This window comes from Saccopteryx bilineata, chromosome 4 (genome assembly GCF_036850765.1).
Source record: "Saccopteryx bilineata isolate mSacBil1 chromosome 4, mSacBil1_pri_phased_curated, whole genome shotgun sequence".
NCBI lineage: Eukaryota > Metazoa > Chordata > Mammalia > Chiroptera > Emballonuridae > Saccopteryx > Saccopteryx bilineata.
In genome coordinates, this window is record NC_089493.1 from 129,108,830 (window position 1) to 129,132,321 (window position 23,492).

A 23,492-nucleotide genomic window follows, 5' to 3' on the forward strand; every position below is an offset into this window, starting at 1 on the left:
TCTAGGACTGATGTACATAGCTCTCTTTTATTTTAGATTTGTTTTGGCATTTTAATTGTGATGGGAGGAAGGGGTTAGATGCCTCCACTTAAGGCGGATGTTGAAACCTTTTAGATTATTTTTCTGATTTCCCCCTACTAAAACACTTTGGGCATTCTGCAAAAATGCACCTTTTCTCACTACAGGGAAACAAACAGTTCAAGTTTTGCAGTTTTGTATGCTATTTGGTTGGTATCTCAAATGAGGTTATGTTTTAGTGAGTAGGTGATCTGCTGTCATTGGGTGAGAATATCCAAATACAAATCAAGAACATTTATGTAGATGAAAGTAATTCAGTTACTTTTTTTATAGTGGATCAAACAGATCAGGCACTCTAATTGGGTGATCTTTGACCTCAGCCTGAGGTACTCTGTTATTCTAAGTGGAGTGAGCATGGGTATCTCCCTGTGCTGATAAAGTAATGGCGCTGATAGGGATTTAGGGACTTATCTAGCCTGCTAAGCTTTTAAAACTATAATTATCCTTTTGTTCTATTGCACTTCAGTGTGGCCTTTTGTGTATTTCTTGTTATTCTTTCTTTAAGGACTAATTCTCGACAGTTTTTTTTTTTTAATAATTTTTATTTATTTATTCATTTTAGAGGGGAGAGAGAGAGAGAGAGAGGGAAGGGGGAGAGGAGCAGGAAGCTTCAACTCCCATATGTGCCCTGACAGGGCAAGCCCAGGGTTTTGAACCGGCAACCTCAACATTCCATGTCGATGCTTTATCCACTGTGCCACCACAGGCCAGGCCTCGACAGTTTTTGAAAGAGGCTTCTATTTGTATTTATTATGAGAATCCTAAACTTGTGAACCCAACAATACTGACCATTTCATGTCTTATTTTTCTCTTTTTTCTGCTCTCTAAAAATTAGTCATAACTTTGGAGGAACACTTTGGAAAGGATCTTAGCTGCGCACAGAGTGATTTTAACACTTAAATCCAAGTCCCTTTTCCCCTCTTTTTTTTTTATTTCCTAACATCTCATTTTCAAACATATTTATAAAATTTTATAGATTGCATCTTCACTTTTAATGCTCCTGTTCCGTTTACTAGACAGCATAGTTTAGAAGAAAAAATACCTCTTTGGACTAAATGTTGGTTGCTTCTTACCACTTCTGTTGAAAGCGTCGATGTGTAGCTCACCAGTGATCTGTGGTAGGTCTTATCACCAATGCCGTAGCTCAAAACAAAATATTGTAAATACCTCCGTCTTAAAACTTTCACAGTGAAAACCTTTAAAAAAAAAGTTTCCTTGCTTCTCTTATTATTTTTGACTGCAACAAAAAATTCTTGATTTAATTTATGGCCATAATTGTTCTCTTTCCAAAGAACCTGACAGAGGGTTAGTCCTAGGAATCAACCCGGCTTTGGCTGCCTTTCCTTGTTAGGAGCTTATAGAGTTTAGAGTCTGAAACACTTTTGGTATAAGAAGTTTCCCCCACTCTGTTTGTCTACAGTAGCTTAAACTGGGTCAATGTTACTTGGGTTCTTTTAATACAGTAAATCTTTTTTATTATTGGGAGAATGTCACTTTTTATAGCACTAATCATTAATGAAGGGGAAACGAGCAGATTTTACGTTGACTATTACTACTTAAACTCCTCTTTTAACCCTGTAATTTAATCCTTGTGAGTTAGTTTGGTGAAGTTTATTGAGGAGACAAAATTTACATATTTGAAACAAAGAAAATCCAGTTCCAAATGATGTAGTTTAGATTATAAGGACCAATCCATAATCTCTTTTTTCAGTTTTTATTTGGTAATAGTTTCAGACTCACAAAAGAGTTTTAAAAATAGTGCAAGGAATTCCCGTACACCTGTTGGCCAGCTTTCCCAAGTGTCAACATTGAGCGTAGGACAATGATCAGAACAAGGAGTGACAGTGACAAATATTAACTAACCTACAGACCTTGTTCTCATTTCTCCAGTTGTCCCACTCTCCTTGGGCTGGCCCAGGTTATAACTTAGCATCCCACATTGCATTCAGTTGTCATTATGCAGCCTTAGTGCCTCCAACCTGGGACAGTTCTTCAGTCTTTGTCTTTTATGATTTTGACACCTTGAGATGAGCAAAGCTCACCAGCTTGAGCCCAAGGTTGCTGGCTCGAGCAAGGGGTCACTTGGTCTGCTGGAGCTCCCCGGTCAAGGCACATATGAGAAATCAATCAATGAACAACTAAGGAACCACAACAAAGAATTGATGTTTCTCATTTCTCTCCGTTCCTGTCTGTCCCTATCTGTCCCTCTCTCTGACTTTCTCTGTCTCTCCCACAAAAACAACAACAACAACAAACAAAAGACACCTTGAGAATGCTGGCCAGTTATTTTGTAGAATGTCCCTGCAGGACAGATATGTTTTTGGCCTTCCTCACTTTATCTCGTGAGGTGCATGGTGTTGCTGTGTCTCAATACTAGTGATGATAACCTTGCTCACTTGATTAAAGCGGAATCTGCCTGTGTTCTCCATTGTAAAGTGACTGTTCTTCTCTTTGTAGCTAACAGATACCTGTGGGGAGATTCTCTGAGGTGTGCTTGTTTCTTGTTCTCCTTGGATACTGGCCCACTAGTTGTGGCACCCACTGGTGATTCTTGCCCGCAATTGTGACTGCTCTGGTGTTTGCCAGGGGCTGGTTTTCCATTTCTGCAATTCTCTCTACATTTAGTCATTGTAATTCTGTAGGAAAGGGCAATCCCATTTCCCTCACTTATTTATTCATTTATTTGATAACATAAGCGTGACTCAAGAATATTCACTTTATTCTGTGGATTAGCATCCATGATTATTATTAGTTTTGCTACTAGACTGTTTTATGAGTTAGAATATTAGGCTTTTTTAACTTCCCTGTGTGCTATGAAATTAGACTTTAGACAAAATATGCAGCTATTCTCACCCTTGATGCCTTCAGGAGTAAAATGGAAATTATATCTGTTCTGCTGTGTATAAATAGATTTGCAAACTGTAAAATGTGATATAAATGGTAACTTTGTAATTATTTTGTTGTTCAATGCCAAAGGGTATTCAGAGAACAGAGGCTTTTCTTTCAGGGGAAAACTTAAGAGTTAATTCTTTTATTTGCTATCAATTGAATTTTGGGATGACATTGGAGATGATGGAGGTGGAGAGGAACAACTGTGGAGATCAGAGGCAGGAGAAAGCCCCCTGTAAATCACAGACATGCAGCACAGCCTACATTCTCGAGTTCTGTGTGCGTAATAAATACTTCCTGAATTTCCTGGCATATTATACAATAGTAAATGCATCACTTTGACTATTAGTTTTGAAAACTTCCTTGTTTCATGTAACAAAATATGTTGTCAAGTCAAAAGTAGCTTATAAAAACAGCATTAACTTTTCCCTGCACCTTAAACTGTTATCTGGTTTGGAAATGTTATATATCTGGTGTAGTTTATTAGAGATGTGCAAAGTGCACAAAACTATATATAAGATGTTGTGACTGTTGTTGCTCTTGGCTTCCCCCCCCCCCCCAGTTTGCTCTGTCTTTTGAGACAACAGTGTGTGCAAAAGTCCTTGCTGTACTTTCTCTTATTAAGTTTCTGAATCAATATATATATTCACTGCTCAGGGTCATCTGCCCCTCCATCCTGTTTGCTCTAGATATTTGGAGGATCTATTGAACACTAAATTTGTGATTTAAGATTTTTTTCACCTTTGGGGATGAAGCTTTTATTTTTCTCTGTTACAACAATCAGGCAAAAATAGTAGACTAAGCTCTAAGTAGGTCGACCTGTCTGGGCACGATGAGGTGGCAAATTCTAACGTGATTCCCAGACTTGAGCAGTCACAGCGATGGGAACAGAGGGTAGAAATAGCAGTATTTGACCTGCACATAGTCAAGGGAGAATAAATGAGTTTCCACTTTGTCCAACATTTGTAACTGAGGACACAGAAGATTTTGTAGCACAGTGTGCTTTTTCTATTGTGTGTTAATGACTATGGCCAAATAAAGGCATGAAGCCAGAATGAACTAAAGAGCAGATCACAGTACATGACTGCATTAATGGATGTAGACTAGCTCAATTGGCATCCTCTATATTCTCTTACACAGCAAATACTAGAAATAGACTTGCCTCGTTGCCATTTATGTTTTTAAAAGCTAACGTGAGGTATGGAAGGTGTCAGAGGGTGCTGTTTTATGCCAGTTATTTTGAGGTTGAATTTGTAAAATACACCAACACATTGAAATCAACAATAAATGCTATGAACTTCAAATATTTGGGTTTTACTTAGCTTTTGGTTTTAGCTTGAAATTTAATTTTGTTGTTCTTGTTGTTGCTGTTGGCCTTTGGCTGTTGACTTGTTTGCACAGTGGTGCTCAGCTGAGCCCTGCCCCCCCATCACTGCTGTTCTGACCTGCCCCCCCCAATACTGACACTCTCGGCCAACTGTGAGGATGCTGGGCTTTCATTGGTCCCCACCAGGGTGCTAGCCCATCTAAGTCAATTCCTTTTATTTAGTCGAACTGAAACCCCTTCTGAGGAGGAAGTATTAGGGAAAACTATTTTTAATTGTTGCAAGGCCATGTGAAAAATTTAAATAGAAAAACTAAATATTTACCAGAATTCAGTTGGAGCATTTGTTATCCAATGCAGCTCTTCATGCTAATAAATCTTTCAGTTTGATTGACAAAGGACAACAAGCTAATTTTTAATAAATCATATTAAAACAAATAGTTTTGACACTTATGTTCCCTTTATCTTTGTTACCATTATCTCCGCTTAGGGCTTCATTATCACTCTTCCTTTTTTTAATTAAAATTTCATTTTGAAATAGTAATAGATTTTAATCCCTCCTTGTTTCCTGCCTGGGTTCCTTAAGGAACCTCCCATTGGTTACTTTTTTATCTTCTCTGATTCAGTGTCTGTGCTGGTAGCTGGATGGTCATTCTAACATATGGGTTTTACAAGCTCTCACTTACAGTAGCTTTCCTGGCTCCCACTTGCCTTAGGATAAAACCCAACTTTCGGCCCCCTGGCCGGTTGGCTCAGCAGTAGAGCGTCGGCCTGGCGTGCGGGGGACCCAGGTTCAATTCCCGGCCAGGGGAATTGGGCACATAGGAGAAGCGCCCATTTGCTTCTCCAACCTCCCCCCCTCCTTCCTCTCTGTCTCTCTCTTCCCCTCCCGCAGCCAAGGCTCCATTGGAGCAAAGATGGCCCGGGCGCTGGGGATGGCTCCTTGGCCTCTGCCCCAAGCGCTAGAGTGGCTCTGGTCAGGGCAGAGCGATGCCCCGGAGGGGCAGAGTATCGCCCCCCGGTGGGCAGAGCATCGCCCCTGGTGGGCGTGCCAGGTGGATCCCAGTCGGGCGCATGCGGGAGTCTGTCTGACTGTCTCTCCCCATTTCCAGCTTCAGAAAAATACAAAAAAAAAAAGAGAAAAAAACAACAACAAAAAAACCCCAACTTTCTTCACCTGGAGTGCAAGGACCTTAATGACCCAGTCCAGCCTGGCTCCTCTGTCTCAGTTCCTGCACATCCCGAATGACTCGTGGCTCCCTGGAAATGCTGTGGTTCTCCTTCTCATCTTTGCTTTGCATACTTCTCTGCCTGGCATGCCATTGTCCAGTTATCTTACTGATTAGCTCCTAATCATGCTCAGGGCACAATTTAGATTTTTATTATGGACATTGTTAAGCATACATAAAAGTAGAAAGAGTAACATCATCAACCCCCATACATCCATCACCCAACTGAAGATTATCAACAGTGAATCTTTCAACTTGGTGGTCGGTTGTTGTTTTTTTTTCCAACTCAGCCTCATTGGAGGTCCCATGCCCTCTGTAGGCAAAGGGAGCCGCTCCTCTCCTGTGCTGCGAGCACCGTACCATCTGCTCTTGGAGTGCTTTAGTCCACATAGTCACTCATTGACTGTCTCCCCTCTGGACTGTAAGTCCTGAAGCGTAGGTGCCAGCTCTTTTTACCAGGTGTTCTCTGGGCCTGGTGTAGATACTGGCACATAATAGGTGTTCAGTAAATAAGAAAAGTCATCAACCAACCTCCTATCGTCCTCATCCCCACTTGTCATCAGCCCACACTCCCCTGCTTCCCAGAAATATAGCCATAAAAATAAATGTTTTCCCCCACAGAAGCCAGACACAAAAGAGTACGTGTATTCAAGAAGAAGCAGAACTAATCTATGGTGACAGAAGTCAAAAGAGCGGTACCTCTGGCCGCAAGTAAGGTGGCCAGAGGTGGATTAATTGGTTGAAACCCCGAGCACAGAAGAAAATATTGGGCCCCTTAAAAAAAGAGAGAGACAGGGAAAATAAAAATACATGTTAACCATATTTTTAAATAAATAAAAAATGTTATATACTATTAATGTTAAAATTACACATATGAAACCAAACTTGGTGTCATTAGAAAAAAGTATAAAGTTGAGGTTTTGCAGGGCCCTTCAGAAGTCGGGGCTCAGAGTGTGTGCCCTGTGCACCCACTGTTAAATCCACCTCTGAAGGTGGGCACGTTATTGACTCAGAGAGATCATGCATGACAGAGTCTTTTGGGTCCTGGTTGTGTTCTGTCTTGACTGGATGGTGATTAAATATGTGTGTACCTAAACTGTATCAACTTATCCCCATTGCAGTTAAGAAGCAACCTGTTCTCTTCAGTTATTTTTCTTGCTGGTGCCCCATTTTCCTGATTACTCAGATTGGACACTGGGAGCTGGAGGTTGCTCCTACTCCCTCTTCTGAATAAAAAGCACTGGAACCTTCCCTTCCTACTCACTTCCAGCACTCCATCCCTGGAGCACAGAGCAGCCTGTGGTGGGTGGTCTGTGACAGGGTCTGGGGTCCTCTCCTCCCCTGTTGTGTGGGTTGGGGAAGGACTCTCCACACATACTGCCCACAGAGCAGGAGCTGTGGTCTGGGGAGGTGGCAAGTCACCCGGCAGTATAGACAATACAGATCATGAAGCCACTTGCAGGACCTGGGCAAAAGCATCCATGTAAATGAGACATAACATTTGGAGAGAAAAACACTCACCCAAAATGCTACTTTTGTTAAGAGTAGGTCTTATTGCAGCCTTCCACAAGGGTATAATCTCAGCCTGGTCGGGTGAACGTTAACTGAAGTTTCCAAGAAACATGTTTTTATGACATTATGTGGAAGTGTATACAGCCATGGGCTGCTAAACAGCAGGGATGTGTTCTGAGAAATGCAGCATTGAGCATTTTGCCATTGTGGGAACATCACAGAGCACACATGGACAAGCCTGGATGGTGCAGCCTGCTGCACGCCTGGTCTGTGTGCTATAGCCTAGTGTTCCTGGGCTACAAACCTGCACAACATGTGACTGCACAAAAGAGCCTGAGGTTAAATTGAGCACAAATACAATCAAGAGACACAATGAGCCTGGGATGGGTGAGGCTGCTGTCAGCATACCAGGGCACAGTCTTATAGCAGACTTCTTTATAAGTAGCGAGAATACACTCTAAATTAACAGCAAAAAGTATATATAGCACAACATAGAGCAGAATTAGACATTTATTATCATTACCAAGTATTGTGCACTGTACACAACTGTATGTGTTATACTTCTATATGGCTGATAGCACAGTAGGGTTGTTTGCACCAACATCACCACACACACATGTTAGTAACAAACACCTTGTGCTTCAACCTTAAAATGCCACAAAGTCACTAGGCAGTTTTTCAGCTCCATCATAACTGTATGGGACCACCATCATAAAATTGGCCATTGTTGGCCCAATGTCTGTATGCATGACTGTGGTAGAATCTAAGGCAAAATGTATTTTAGCCAATATTATGTGTTATTTTCCTTTGTCAGAAAGGAGGGGTTGTAAAAGTAAAAATCTTCAGAATGGCTCAGAATAAATGGTCAGGAGTTTATCCTGTGGGTCAGTGCCAGTTTTGTTTTTGAAGAAGGACAGGATCGATTCATTTTTAAGCAAGCTGATTTCATGTTTTATTACTCAGAATAAGTACTTCATTAGATAATTGGAGAGCAGGTGCAAAGATACAGAGTGATGATTGGAGCAATACGTGCTTAACTGTATACAGTTCAGTAATAGAATTAATTTTCTTGAGAAATGAATTTGAGATCATGTCCTGCTGCTACGCTCAGATATAAAAGAGTTCTGTTGTGAGATGTACAGCTCCTCTAAGAGAGGCCTTAGTGAGGAGAGAAGTGACTTGGGTTTACGTAGAATGTAACACATGTCTACTTTTGTTCTCCACATCTTGTTATCAAATAACAAACATATTTTTAGAAAGTAATGAAAATAAAATATCAAGCTTGAAAACTTAATTTTCTCAGTCGTATCATTTGACCACACTCAAAGAAGATTAAATTGCATCTAAGGGAGGTTTTAGTACTAAAAATTTGTCAGGGCAGGAAAAAAAGTGGAAAATGAGTGCGTCATCTCGTTCTCTAACTGGACTAAATTAATGCTCCAGTCCTTGTTCCTGTCACAGTTCTCTGCTCCTTCACATCTGTGTGGCTGCCCTCACTTCCTAAAGTGACTTTTTTCTTCCTTTGCTGAGAAAACTCCGTGTTCTCTTCTGCTCTGGCCAGTGAGCTCCCACTGTGTCCGACGAACTTTCAGTCCTGTCTGCCTTGCAGTGTCATTCACAAATTACTTCACCTTCATTTTGTCATTTGCTATCTTGAGTTTTAAAACTTCTCTATCATTTGGTTTGACATTTGGTCAGTATAAGTTTACCTGTTAAATATGCATATGTTGTTCTTGGTCAGGTCCTGCAATGTGCACTTGATCTGTTTGTCTCAAATTTGAGACAGTCTACCAAGATTCTTATAAAACTAGTTTTTGGTCCTAATGTGTATGTAAATTTTCTGACCACATCTTTGGTGCAGGCTAGTTGAGACCCTTTTATTATTTTTTTAACCAATGCCCTTTACCCTGAATAGGACTTTTTCTCCTCTTATCCAACATTCAGCTCTGTTTCTCCTCTTTACTTGGTTATAATTTGTAGAAAATCCAGTTGACCCTTGTTTATTGTGTCTCCCTTAACACTGTTGTTTCTATGTGAAGAGCTCTCTCTTTATTTTCATTCCTCCCAGTAGAGCCATGGGGGAGGGTGCGCCCATGGGAGTGGGTTGTGCAGGGCACTTCCTCTCTGAACTGACAAGGAAGTAATGCCCCACTGCCTCTTCCCCTTGTAAACAAATGTTCTCATGTTTACGTGGTCCTCTCCTGCAGAAAATGTAAAGTAGGCTCCATAAATGAAAGGTAAGGAAAGTCGTGTTGTTCCTTAGAGGCTGAAAGCTCTCCCTGTTCACATGTGGTTTTTCATCACCCATGCTTTCTAATGGAACCAGTGTGGACCGAGACCAAGGGTTCGGAACTGTGACTCTGCTCTCTCTTTCTTTAAAGCACTGTCATATTGTCTTGATCTAGTTTTCCTGTCATGTCATATTGTTATAAAGTACCGCGCCCCAGATTCTGAAAGGCACTGCACCTCTTTTCATCGAGTTCACATAAAGACACCCAGTCCAGATGAATTTTGAAGAGTTTTATTAGAGGAGGAGATTTATTAATATGCCGACCGCATATGGCTGACACGGGGCATCTGCAAGCCCAAATCGTACAGTCCCAAAAATAGTTCAGGGGCTGCTTATATACCCTTGATCACACAGGGGCGGGGGAGAGCATGACATCACGGTACAAGCTGGCAACATTTGTTTAGGGGATACACAGAAACATTAAGACTTTTAAGGTAACACAATCAAAGACATTTACAAATCTTTCAGGATTCCTCTTCCCTCACTAGCCTAGAGGTATTTTACTCTCAAGATTCCAGGAAGGGGGAGGAACTACAATCAATGCAAGGTGGCATGTAAATTCTGCCTCCCATTGAAAGAGAAGAAGTTTCTAGGTTAACCTTTATTTTAGATTTGAATCTGAATGACCCATTGTTCTTGCAAGTCAGAAACTTCTACATTCTTCTCCTTTCCCTCCCTAAAGGAGGGACGGACAGGTTTTGGTACCTTACAACAAACAGTATTGTCTGAGCAATCCTGAAACACCAAGAGGTGGCATTATGCCTCGCTCAGCTGGTGCCCAGCACCGTTATAATTACGAAGACTTGTGAAATCTAAAAATTAAAGATCTAAAAGATGCCTGTGGTGCTGCCAGGACTCGGCTGAAGTGTCACCAGCAATAAAGGCAGGCGGAAGTGTGTAAAGCCAGTACCCACGGTCACCATCACAGCTGCCTGGCCCTTGCAGGTTCGCATTAGATTCGGTCAGACGGTAATGAAACAATGGAGCCAAGAACTGGTAGGCCATTAGCTTTAATCCTAGCTTGCACCTGGCAGTCAAGTAAAAACACACACTGGGCTCCAAATCCCACTCATTCAGTGCTCACAAAGCTACTGACTTATCCGAGTTTCCTAGAATTAAAGGTTTCAAGCTCACCAGCCTTATTCACCTCTGTTCCCCATCTCCTTCTCTCTGCACGAACTGCACAAACTGGCCTTTCACTCAGCATTCTGCCATCTTGGCCGATTCTCCTGGCCTTCTCCACGTGGCCTCTCTCTGCTCTCCTTTCTGCTCTCTCCTCTAATGCTAATCGCAGTGTAAAGCCAGTAGCCAGGGCTGCCATCACAGCAGCCAGGCCCATGCAGGTTCGCATTGGATTTGGACAGTCGGTAAAGAAACACCGAGCCAAAAACTGGTGGGCCATTATATCTAATCCTAGCTTGCACCTGGCGGGCAAGTAAAAACACACACTGGGCTCCAAAACCCACTCACATTCAATGCTCACAAAGCCACTGACTTATCCGAGTTTCTTAGAATCAAAGGTTTCTAGTTCACCATCCTTATTCTCCTCAGTTCCCCATCTCCTTCCTTCTCTCTACACAAACTGGCATCTCACTCAGCACTCTGCCATCTTGGCTGCTTCTCCTGGCCACATGGCCTCTATCTGCTGCTCTCTGCTCTGCTCCCTCTGCTCTCTCATGCTAATCATTCCAGGAACCAAGAGCGCAAGCTCTCGTTCTGCCCCCATTTCATAGTGTAGATTCAAAACCTTTAATCTAATATACAAAATAGGGAAGTCTCTAATACAGTCACTTCTCTGAGGCATGATGGGATTGTACCACCCCACATCAAAAAGGGTGGGAAAGGCTTAATCCCAAAACCAAGCCCCAGGCTACAACGATCCTGCCTGCCCCCAACACACATTAATATCACTTGGGCAACGGCCTCCACGTGGGCAGCAGCGCCATCTTTAACAAAGTGAGCATAATACATTTTATCTGCCCAACACTCGGGAACCGAGAGAAAGCAAGCTCCGGGTCTGCCCCCATTTTATAGTGTAGAAATCAAAACCTTTAATCCAATATACAAAATAGGGAAGTCTCTGATACAAAGTTACTTATCTGAGGCATAATGGGATTCCTCATGAGAGTGCACCACCCCACATCATGCAATCAGTCAAGGGTGTGGGGCAGGGGTCCTCAAACTACGGCCCATGGGCCGCATGTGGCCCCCTGAGGCCATATATCTGGCCCCGCTGCATTTCCGGAAGGGGCACCTCTTTCATTGGTGGTCAGTGAGAGGAGCACAGTTCCCATTGAAATACTGGTCAGTTTGTTGATTTAAATTTACTTGTTCTTCATTTTAAATATTGTATTTGTTCCCATTTTGTTTTTTTACTTTAAAATAAGATACGTGCAGTGTGCATAGGGATTTGTTCATAGTTTTTTTTTTTTAATTAATTAATTATTTATTTGTTTTTTACAGAGACAGAGAGTGAGTCAGAGAGAGAAATAGACAGGGACGGAGAGAGATGAGAAGCATCAATCATTAGTTTTTCATTGCGCGTTGCAACACCTTAGTTGTTCATTGATTGCCTTTTCATATGTGCCTTGACCGCGGGCCTTCAGCAGACTGAGTAACCCCTTGCTGGAGCCAGCGACCTTGGGTTCAAGCTGGTGGGCTTTTGCTCAAACCAGATGAGCCCGCACTCAAGCTGGCGACCTTGGGGTCTCGAACCCAGGTCCTCTGCATCCTAGTCCAACGCTCTATCCACTGCGCCACCGCCTGGTCAGGCCATAGTTTTTTTTTATAGTCCGGCCCCTGTGTAAAAAGTTTGGGGACCCCTGGTGTGGGGAAAAGCTTAGTCTTAAAATTAAGCCTTAGGCGGCCCTGGCCGGTTGGCTCAGTGGTAGAACATCAGCCTGGCATGCAGAGGTCCTGGTTTTGATTCCCGGCCAGGGCACACAGGAGAGGCACCCATCTGCTTCTCCGCCCCTCCCCCTCTCCTTCCTCTTTGTCTCTCTCTTCCCCTCCCGCAGCCAAGGCTCCATTGGAGCAAAAGATGGCCTGGGTGCTGGGGATGGCTCCTTGGCCTCTGCCCCAGGTGCTAGAGTCGCTCTGGTCGCAACAGAGCGATGCTCTGGATGGGCAGAGCATCGCCCCCTGGTGGGCGTGCCGGGTGGATCCCGGTCGGGCGCATGCGGAAGTCTGACTGCCTCCCCGTTTCCAGCTTCAGAAAAATACAAAAAAACAAAAACAAACAAACAAAAAAAAACCTAAGCCTTAGGCTATAACCACCTTGTCTGCCCACAGCCTGCCCCTAACACACATTAATACAATCACATGCATCCCAAGCAATCACCTGGGCAACGGGCTTCCACGTGGGCAGTGCCATCTTTAACAAAGTGAGCATGATATATTTTATCTGCCCAACAAAGTGCTATATTTTCAGTCTAATGCTCTCCCAACTGAGCTATTTCGGCTCCTAAAAGTGCTATATTTAATAATTCAAAAATTAGATCAGAAGTTGATGTTAGCTGTGAACTGTGTAGATACACTCGGTTTGATGAGGGTCATAGTTTAATCCAGGCCCTGGCCACTTGGCTCAGTGGTAGAGTGTCAGTCTGGCGTGTGGAAGTCCCGGGGTCTGATTCCCGGCCAGGGCACACAGGAGAAGCGCCCGTCTGCTTCTCCACCCTTCCTCCCCTCCTTCCTCTCTGTCTCTTCCCCTCCTGCAGCCAAGGCTCCCACATCCAAGGCTCCATTGGAGCAAAATTGGCCCTGGCACTGAGGATGGTTCCATGGTGTAAAGCCAGGAGCCACAGCCAGGGCCACCATCAGAGCAGCCCGGCCCATGCAGGTTCGCATTGGATTCGGACAGTCGGTAAAGAAACAACGGAGCCACAAACTGGTGGGCCATCGTCTTTAATCCTAGCTTGCACCCGGCGGGCAAGTAAAAACATACACTGGGCTCCAAAAGCCACTCACATTCAGTGCTCACAAAGCCACTGACTTATCCGAGTTTCCTAGAATCAAAGGTTTCTAGCTCACCAGCCTTATTCTCCTCAGTTCCCCATCTCCTTCCTTATTCCAGATACAAACTCTACACAAACTGGCATCTCACTCAGCACTCCACCATCTTGGCTGCTTCTCCTGGCCTCCTCCACTGGCCTCCTTCTGCTCTCTGCTCTGCTCTGCTCTCTCATGCTAACTTCAGGAACCAAGAGCCAAGTCCTGTTCTGCCCCCATTTTATAGTGTAGCTTCACAACCTCTAATCCAATATACAAAATAGGGAAGTCTCTAATACAAAGTCACTTCTCTGAGGCATGATTGGATTGTACCGCCCCACATCAAAAAGGGTGGGAAAGGCTTAATCCCAAAACCAAGCCCCAGGCTACAACAATCCTGCCTGCCCCCAACACACATTAATATCACCTGGGTGACGGCCTCCTTGTGTCATCTTTAACAAAGTGAGCATAATACATTTTATCTGCCCAACACATGGCCTCTGCCTCAGGCACTAGAATGGCTCCGTTTGCAACAGAGCAACACCCCAAATGGGCAGAGCCCCCTTGTGGGCATACCAGGTGGATCCCAGTCGGGCGCATGCATGAGTCTGTTTCTCTGCCTCCCTGCTTCTCACTTCAGAAAAATATAAAAAAAAAACCCAAAGAAAAACTAAACTAAATACGACCATTTGTTGAATTATTGTTGCAGCTGTGAGTATTTTGAGAGATGAATGTAATTGAATGAATGGTGTTGGGCAGATAAAATATATTATGCTCACTTTGTTAAAGATGGCGCTGCCCACGTGAAAGCCTGTTGCCCAGGTGATGGTATTAGTTGCCCTTCTTGCTTGGAATGGGCATGATTATATTAATGTGTGTTGGGGGCGGGCTGTGGGCAGGCAGGATCCTTGTAGCCTGGGGCTTGGTTTTAGGACTAAGCCTTTCCCACCCTTTTTGATGTGGGGTGGTGCACTCTCATGAGGAATCCCATTATGCCTCAGATAAGTGACTTTGTATCAGAGACTTCCCTATTTTGTATATTGGATTAAAGATTTTAATTTCTACACTATAAAATGGGAGCAGAACCGGAGCTTGCTCTCTCGGTTCCTGAGATTAGCATTAGAGGAGAGAGCAGAGAGAGGCCATGTGGAGGAGGCCAGGAGAAGCAGCCAAGATGGTAGAGTGCTGAGGGAGAAGCCAGTTTGTGCAGAGAGAAGGAGATGGGGAACAGAGGTGAATAAGGCTGGTGAGGTAGAAACCTTTGATTCTAGGAAACTCGGATAAGTCAGTAGCTTTGTGAGCACTGAATGAGAGGGATTTGGAGCCCAGTGTGTGTTTTTACTTGACCGCCAGGTGCAAGCTAGAATTAAAGCTAATGGCCCACCAGTTCTTGGCTCCATTGTTTCATTACCGTCTGTCCGAATCTAATGCGAACCTGCACGGGCCAGGCGGCTGTGATGGTGGCCTTGGATACTGGCTTTACAAATGGGTTGTATAAATTCTGTCTTATCAGTCTGAGAAGCCAGTGACCCCATCAGACCTAAAGGCCTTCTGGAAGATCAAAAGCAATACAGGTCTGAGGGGAAGGTCCTTATATGAACGTGGGTACTAACTCTAACTCTCAGACTTAGAAAGGATTTCCAAAATCACCAGGGAGATTAAGACATACTGAATACAGAAGAGTGGAAAACTTTGATGTGTCCAATAAAATTCATAACCAAACTAGGAAATATTTTAAGTGGAGTGAGGAAGGCCTTTCTAAATCAGATCTAAAACCCCAGAATACATAGAAGAGAAGATTGATAAAGTTTGCTACATTAAAAAAAAAAATCAGTATTTTCTGTCTCTATCTCTAAACTACAAGCTCCTTGAAGTCAGAAATTATGCCTTTTGTTGTTTTCCCCCAAGTTTTCCATAGTGTTTACTACATATAGGACTGTTTGTTGAATGAATAAATGAACAAAGTAAATAAATTGTAACGAGGACATGAAAATTAAAATAAGACATTTCAATTTCTTTTTTTAATTCTTTTAAATTTTATTTATTCATTTTAGAGAGGAGAGAGGGGGGAGAGAGAGAGAGAGAGAGAGAGAGAGAAGAGAGAGGAGACGGGGGAGGAGTTGGAAACATCAACTCCCATATGTGCCTTGACCAGGCAAGCCCAGGGTTTTGAACCGGCGACCTCAGCATTTCCAGGTCGACGCTTTATCCACTGCGCCACCACAGGTCAGGCTCAATTTCTTTAATAAGGAAAAATTAAGTTTACTACAGTGTGTTGGTAAGAATGTGATAAAGCTATGGTAATATTTTGCTGGTGGCATTGCACATTGGTTTTCTAAAATGTTTTCTTCATTCACCAATATTATCAAGATCCCCCCCCCACACACACACACAAGTCACAGTTGCTAACCTTTAACCCAATTTCATTTCTCAGAATCTGTCCTAAGATGGTAATATATAATATTTAAAAATTATACATCCAGAGATGTTCACCATGGTGTTATTCATAATTGGGATAAAATGGTAGTATCTATAAGAGTCAACAGTGAAGTAATGATTTTTTAAAAATTGTTGGATTCATGTGGTAGGCGTTAAAAATTATCCTTACAAAAATGTAACAGCATGAAAAATGCTTGTGATACAGTAACATCACATGAAGATGACAGAACTCAAAATATAGGTATCTTTAACAATACAAAATATAAAGAAAGACTAGAAGGAAATACTTTAAAATGAGAACACATTTGTTGTAATTAGAATAATTTTAAGTACAGTGGCTAGTGGATGGGTGTTGGGCAGATAAAATATATTATGCTCACTTTGTTAAAGATGGTGCTGCCCACGTAGAGGCCGTTGCCCAGGTGATATTAATGTGTGTCTCTGTGGGCTGTGGGCAGGCAGGATCCTTGTAGCCTGGGGCTTGGTTTTAGGACTAAGCCTTTCCCACCCTTTTTGATGTAGGGTGGTGCACTCTCATGAGGAATCCCATTATGCCTCAGATAAGTGACTTTGTATCAGAGACTTCCCTATTTTGTATATTGGATTAAAGGTTTTGATTTCTACACTATAAAATGGGGGCAGAACCGGAGCTTGCTCTCTCGGTTCCTGAGATTAGCATTAGAGAGGAGACCAGGAGAAGCAGCCAAGATGGTGGAGTGCTGAGTGAGAAGCCAGTTTGTGCAGAGTTTGTGCAGGGAGAAGGAAGGAGATGGGGAACACAGGTGAATAAGTCTGGTGAGCTAGAAACCTTTGATTCTAGGAAACTCGGATAAGTCAGTAGCTTTGTGAGCACTGAATGAGTGGGTTTTTGAGCCCAATGTGTGTTTTTACTTGCCCACCAGGTGCAAGCTAGGATTAAAGATGATGGCCCACCAGTTCTTGGCTCTGTTGTTTCATTACCATCTGTCCAAATCCAATGCGAACCTGCATGGGCCAGGTGGCTGTGATAGTGGCCGTGGCTACTGGCTTTACAATGGGCAACACCAGTATTGCCTTTGACATTCTTTTTTTTTTTTTTAATTTTTTTTATTTTTATTCATTTTTTTTTTTTAGAGAGAGAGAGAGGGAGAGAGAGAAAGAGAGAGAGAGAGAAGGGGGGAGGAGCTGGAAGCATCAACTCCCATATGTGCCTTGACTAGGCAAGCCCAGGGTTTCGAACCGGCGACCTCAGCATTCCAGGTCGACGCTTTATCCACTGCGCCACCACAGGCCTTTGACATTCTTTGATAGATTTTTTCTCATGATATATTAATTTATTCAAATAATTTATTATAATTATTATTATTTTGGTATACTGAGTCTGGGAGATTCCCCATAGCTCTATAATATGATTATACTATTTTTAAATTAGAATATGTTTACATATCTCAGTAAATGTAAGATCTGTATTCTTACAGGGTTGCTGTAGTTACTGTCTTGATGCTGCTTGCAAATTCTGAAGGTATTTGGCAGATTTCTTTTGTGGACTGTTATATAGACTAAGTTATGTTCACCTCTAATTTCATCTGTTGAAGCCCTAACTCGCAAGGTGATGGTATTTGGAGGTCGAGCCTTTGGAAGGTGATTATGTTGGGACCCTCTTGATGAGATTAGTGGCCTTATAAGAAGAGGAAGAGAGATGCCTCTGTTTCTGTGGGTAAGGGCCATGTGAGGAAACAGAAAGTCTCTGTCTGCAAACCAGGACACAGGTCCTCAGCAGACACTGAACCTGCTGGCTTCTTCATCTCAGTCCCCCCAGCCTCCAGAGCTGTGGTCCGTCAGTGTCTGCTGTGAAGGCCTACACTGAGAGATGGGCTGACTCTTTGTGAATAGAGGGTGCTGAAGAGGGAACATCATAGCTCTCTTTTTATTTTGTCTGATCCATTTTATTCACAAGGAACTGGACAGAAAGACTAGTCTCTATAGCTTTTGAACTATCAATAAATGAAGGTTCTGATTATTGGCATTCTAAGTATCCAAGGACTTTCCAGAGGTACTGTAAAGCCAGGAGCCACGGCCAGGGCCACCACTACAGCAGCCTGGCCCATGCAGGTTCGCACTGGATTCGGACAGTCGGTAAAGAAACAACGGAGCCAAAAACTGATGGGCTGTCATCTTTAATTCTAGCTTGCACCCGGCAAGTAAAAACACACACTGGGCTCCAAAACCCACTCATTCAGTGCTCACAAAGCTACTGACTTATCCGAGTTTTCTAGAATCAAAGGTTTCTAGCTCACCAGACTTATTCACCTGTGTTCCCCATCTCCTTCTTTCTCTCTGCACAAACTCTGCACTAACTGGCTTCTCACGCAATACTCCGCCATCTTGGCTGCCTCTCCTGGCCTCCTCCACATGGCCTTTCTCTGCTCTCTGCTCTCTCCTCTAATATTAATCTCAGGAACCAAGAGAGCAAGCTCCTATTCTGCCCCTATTTTATAGTGTAGAAATCCAAACCTTTAATCCAATATACACAACAGGGAAGTCTCTAATACAATGTCACCTATCTGAGTCAAGATGGGATTGTACCACCCCACATCAAAAAGGGTGGGAAAGGCTTAATCCCAAAACCAAGCCCCAGGTTATAAGGATTCTGCCTGCCTTTAGCCCACCCCCAACACACATTAATATCACCTGGGCGACGGCTTCCTCGTGGGCAGCGCCATCTTTTTTTTTATTTTATTTTATTTTATTTATTTTTTTTTTTAGAGAGGAGAGACAGAGAGAGAGAGAGAGGAGAGAGAGACAGAGAGAGAAGGGGGGAGGAGCAGGAAGCATCAACTCCCATATGTGCCTTGACCAGACAAGCCCAGGGTTTCGAACTGGCGACCTCAGCATTTCCAGGTCGACGCTTTATCCACTGCGCCACCACAGGTTAGGCCGGCAGCGCCATCTTTAACAAAGTGAGCATAATATATTTTATCTGCCCAACAGGTACCTGTCACTAACCTGGGAAGAAGAGGAACAGATTTCCCTTTGAGAGTTAAACTGTCAAAGCATAGATGTGGTCAGGTTTCCCAGGGAGATAAGATTGCTCCCAAGCTGAGTCCTGAGGAAAAGTGAATTAAGGTAGACCAGCAACACCTTAGAGATGATGCTGATGAGTGAAGACTGCCTTCTGGGCCAGGGTTCACTCTTAGAGAGGTGTTGCTATTGGCTTCCGAACTGCAGTCCCGATCTGAGACCACACCATTGCTTCCCTTATGCCCAGCACACGTATTGGTGAAAATGGGCAGGCAGGGAGGACTTGGCCAAAACAGAGGCTTCTCCTGCATCCTAGACCTTTGTCTCAAGAGGTTGGAGGTTCTCAGTGGTCCTTATGGTTTCTTGGCAGTTTCTGATCCTCAGAAGTCTTCTGTTTCTAAACTAGATATGTAGATGTTTATATATTATCTCACCTCCCCACTGATAATTTTGTAGACCACATATAAGGTTTTGTTTTTATCCTGAGAGAAATGGGACCCTACTGAAGGATTCTATGATGGGACTGTTGTGCTCTCTCTCAGTTGTGCAGAGGAGGGGGGATGTAAGAGGGTCTAGGAAGCTATTTTAGTAAATCAGGAGAGAAGACGGTAGCTTGTGCTAGGCTGGAAAGAAATGGATTGATTGAAGAGACATTTAAACATGAAAATCAATGGCTAATGGCGGCTTGGAAATGGGAGTGGGGGAGAGAGCAGTGTGGAGGAAAAACTTCTAGGTTTCTGGCTTAGGCAGCTCCGCCAAAGGTGCAGCATTCCTTGTGGTTAAGGAGCCCTGAAGGGGGCCAGGCCTGACAATGGGTGAGTGTGTGGTGACCACGGCTCAGTTCTGGGCAGTTTGAGTCCAATGTGTCCTTGGGACACTCAGAGATGGCAGTTCTGTGTGTCCTTATTTTCTGTAAAACATTAAACCTCCTGGTGCTTTGAAGGTCAGAGAGAGGTCTGCACTGGAGATGTGATTTGGCAATCATAGGTATCTGAATAGTACTTGAAACTGTGGATATGGTGAAGATAGCCTGGGAGGAGGGTGAGAAATGAACAAGGGAAAGAAAAGGCTAAAGAGAACAAGGCAGAGAAAGAACTGTCCATGGGGGTAGGCAGAGGCAAGGAGCAGCAGCTCGCAGAGGCCCAGGCCAACACTTCAGAAAGAAAAAGGTGGTCTGCTGCAGTGAATGCTGCTAAAACATTGAGTGAGATGTCAAAAATTGTTGAGTGGTATATTGTTAAACGAGGTATAGACTTTTGAAATGGTATGGCTGTTGGACAGGTAAATTTGGATAGGTAATTGATCTGTTAAAAGTGAATTATGTTTGCCTGACCAGGCGGTGGTCCAGTGGATAGAGCATTGGACTGTGATACCGAGGACCCAGGTTCGAGACCCCAAGGTTGCCAGCTTGAGTGTGGGCTCATCTGGTTTGAGCAGGGCTCACCAGCTTGGACTCAAGTTCACTGGCTTGAGCAAGGGGTTACTCGGTCTGCTGAAGGTCCACGGTCAAGGCACATATGAGAAAGCAATCAATGAACAACTAAGATGTCGCAACGAAAAACTGATGATTGATGCTTCTTATCTCTCTGCATTCCTGTCTTTCTGTACCTATCTATCCTTCTCTCTGACTCTCTCTGTAAAAAAAAAAAAAAAAAAAAAAAAGTGAATTGTTTGCTTTAAGCTGTATATTAATTAGATTTGTGTGGGAGGTTGTATAAATTTAGTTTTCTTTAAACAAAATCAGTAATTTACTGTCTCATAGAATCAAAATTCCCAGGGATAAGCGTGGCCTCTGACACAGCTCAAACAATACCGTTGTCCACGTCTCTGTACCTGTTTCAGCACTGCTTCCCATTGAGGAGTGAGCTGTCCTGGTGACCCTTGGCCTCTTCCGGCTTTTCTTATCCTTACCATCCCCATGAAAAGAGTGTTTCTCCTTTCCAGTTCTAGTCAAAACCCCAGGATTTAATTGGATTTTACTAATTTATGTCAAATGCTTACCAATAAACTCGTCACTTCAGTCAGAAGCAATTAAATATACTAACAGGCCAGGCCCAAGTCACCTGCTCAGCCCTGCGTCAGCCCAGCTGAGGAAGTAGTCTTGTCCGTCTGAACACCTGGGCTGTGACTAAGGGAAGGACGGCTTCCCAAACAGAAACTGGGATGTTTTCCCAAGAACAGGAAGGATGTGTGCTGGCAGATGAAGACAACAGACAACCATTTTAACTATAAAAGAAGTTTGGGGCCCAGGGATTTGATAACCGGCTTCTGCAGTGTACTTGGTAGGTCATCTGTTTTGGCCTAAAGGGTGAATGAATCTATGTGTTTCTGGTATTTACGGAATGTGGCTTTGGGTCTGGTTTTTGGCTAGAGGAAGGCTGTAACTGTCCTCGCAGCATGTGCGACCACTGGTTTGGGGAGCTGAATAGTAGTTCATCTTAAGGACACTTTGAGACCAGCCAGCATGTGAAGAGGTGCTCAGTATCACCAATCATTAGAGACATGCAGATCAAAGCTACAATGAGACAATTCCTTACATCAGTTAGAATGGTTACTATAAACAACAACAACAAACAAAATACAAAGTGGGGAGGATGTGGAGAAACCGGAGCCCTGGTGCGCTGCTGGTGGGATTGTAAAGTGGTGCACTGCTACAGGAAACAATATGATGGTTCCTCAGAAAATTAACAGAACTCCCTGCCAGAACTGCTGGGTTTGCTTTCAATCTGAAAGAATTGGGAGCAGGACGTCAAAGAGACTCTTGTTGCCCTCATATTCCCAGTACAATTATTCACAGGAGGCAAAAGTGGAAGCCACCCGAGTATTATTCATTGGCAGATGAGTGAATAAACAAAGTGTGGCATCTCCGAACAATGGAATATTATTCTAATAGGGAAGAAAATTCTGACACATGCAATAGTATGGATTAACTTTAAGGACACTATGCTAAGTGAACTAAGCCCATCACAAAAGAACAAATACTTTCTGATTCCACTTATATGAGTTGCCTAGAGTAGTCATATTTATAGGGTCAGAAAGTAGAATGAGGCTGGTGAGGGGGAATTATGAGTTGTTTAATGGGTACAAAGTTTGTTTTCCAAGATGCAAAAGTACTGGAGATCTGTTGCAGGCACAACAATGTGAATATATTTAATATGACTGAATTGCACACTTAACAATGATGAAGACGGTAAATTTTATGTTACATACTTTTTACCATTAAAAAAATTTTAGCCTGACCTGTGGTGGCACAGTGGATAGAGAGTTGGCCAGGTTCAAAACCCCGAGGTCACCAGCTTGAGTGTGAGCTCATCCAGCTTGAGCACAGGCTACCTGGCTTGAGCCCAAGGTCACTGGCTTGAGCCCAAAGGTCGCTGGCTTGAGCAAGGGGTCACTGGCTCAGCTGGAGCCCCCCAGTCAAGGCACATATGAGAAGTGATCAATGAACAACTAAAGTGACACAACTACGAGTTCATGCTTCTCATCTCCTCTCTTTCCTCTTCTTTCTCTCTCAAAAAAAAACAAAAACCCAAAAACTTAAAGGCCACTTGAATAATTCAATAAATTATGTAAATAGATGTTCCTTAAGGACTAATAAATATTAGTGCCCTTAGCCAAAGGCAGGGGGTTTTTAGTGACTGAATTTCTGAATTTATCAGCTATCCCTAACAGCACCACCATGCCCACCTGTGCCCCATTTTGCCCTGAATATGCCTCTGAACTCTATGTGGTTTGAGTATGCAGTGACATTGACAGATTTGTATGATCCATTAACCACCAATAAGTTCTCCGTATTCATGAGTCTGTTACTGTTCTGCCTGTTTATTTTGTTTTTTAGATACCACACATAAGTGAAATCATCTGGCATTTGTGTTTCTGTCTGACTTATTTCACTCAGCACAATACTCTCTAGGTCCATCCATGTTGTTGCAGATGGGAAGATTTTATTTCCTTTTATAGCTGAGTAATATTCTGTTGTATATATGCACCTTTTCTTTATCTATCATCTATTGATGGGCACTTAGGTTGCTTCCATATCTTGGCTATTGTAAATAGTGCTGCAATGAACATATATAAGTACATGTCTTTTCAAACTAGTATTTGGGTTTCACAGAAGAAGAATTGCTGAGTCCTTCTTTATCTCTAGTTATACCTTTGGTTTTATTTTATTTTTTTATTTTTTATTTTTTATTTTTTTTATTCATTTTTAGAGAGGAGAGAGAGAGGTAGAGAGAAGGGGGGAGGAGCTGGAAGCATCAACTCCCATATGTGCCTTGACCAGGCAAGCCCAGGGTTTCGAACCGGCGACCTCAGCATTTCCAGGTCGATGCTTTATCCACTGCACCACCACAGGTCAGGCTACCTTTGGTTTTAAAGTCTGTTTTGTCTGGTATAAGAATTGCTTCCCCAGATCTTTTTTTCTTTCATGTCTATTTTTATGAAATACCTTTTCCCATCCCTTTATTTTCAGTCTGTGTGTGTCTTTCTATCTGAAGTGAGTCTCTTCTAGGCAGCATATGGAAGGGTCTTGTTTTCTTATCCATTCAACCACTCTGTTTTATGTTTTGTTTTGTTTTTACAGAGACAGAGAGAGTCAGAGAGAGGGACAGATAGGGACAGAAAGACATGAATAGAGAGAGATGAGAAGCATCAATCATCAGTTTTTCGTTGTGGCACCTTAGTTGTTCATTGATTACTTTCTCATATGTGCCTTGATCGTGGGGCTATAGCAGACCGAGTAACC

General features: G+C 43.1%; 1 protein-coding gene across 1 annotated transcript in view; it reads left to right on the forward strand.

The window, feature by feature from the left end:
* Positions 1-23,492, forward strand: part of REC114 (REC114 meiotic recombination protein) — a 109,177-nt gene that overhangs the window by 54,016 nt on the left and 31,669 nt on the right. The window lies entirely within an intron of this gene.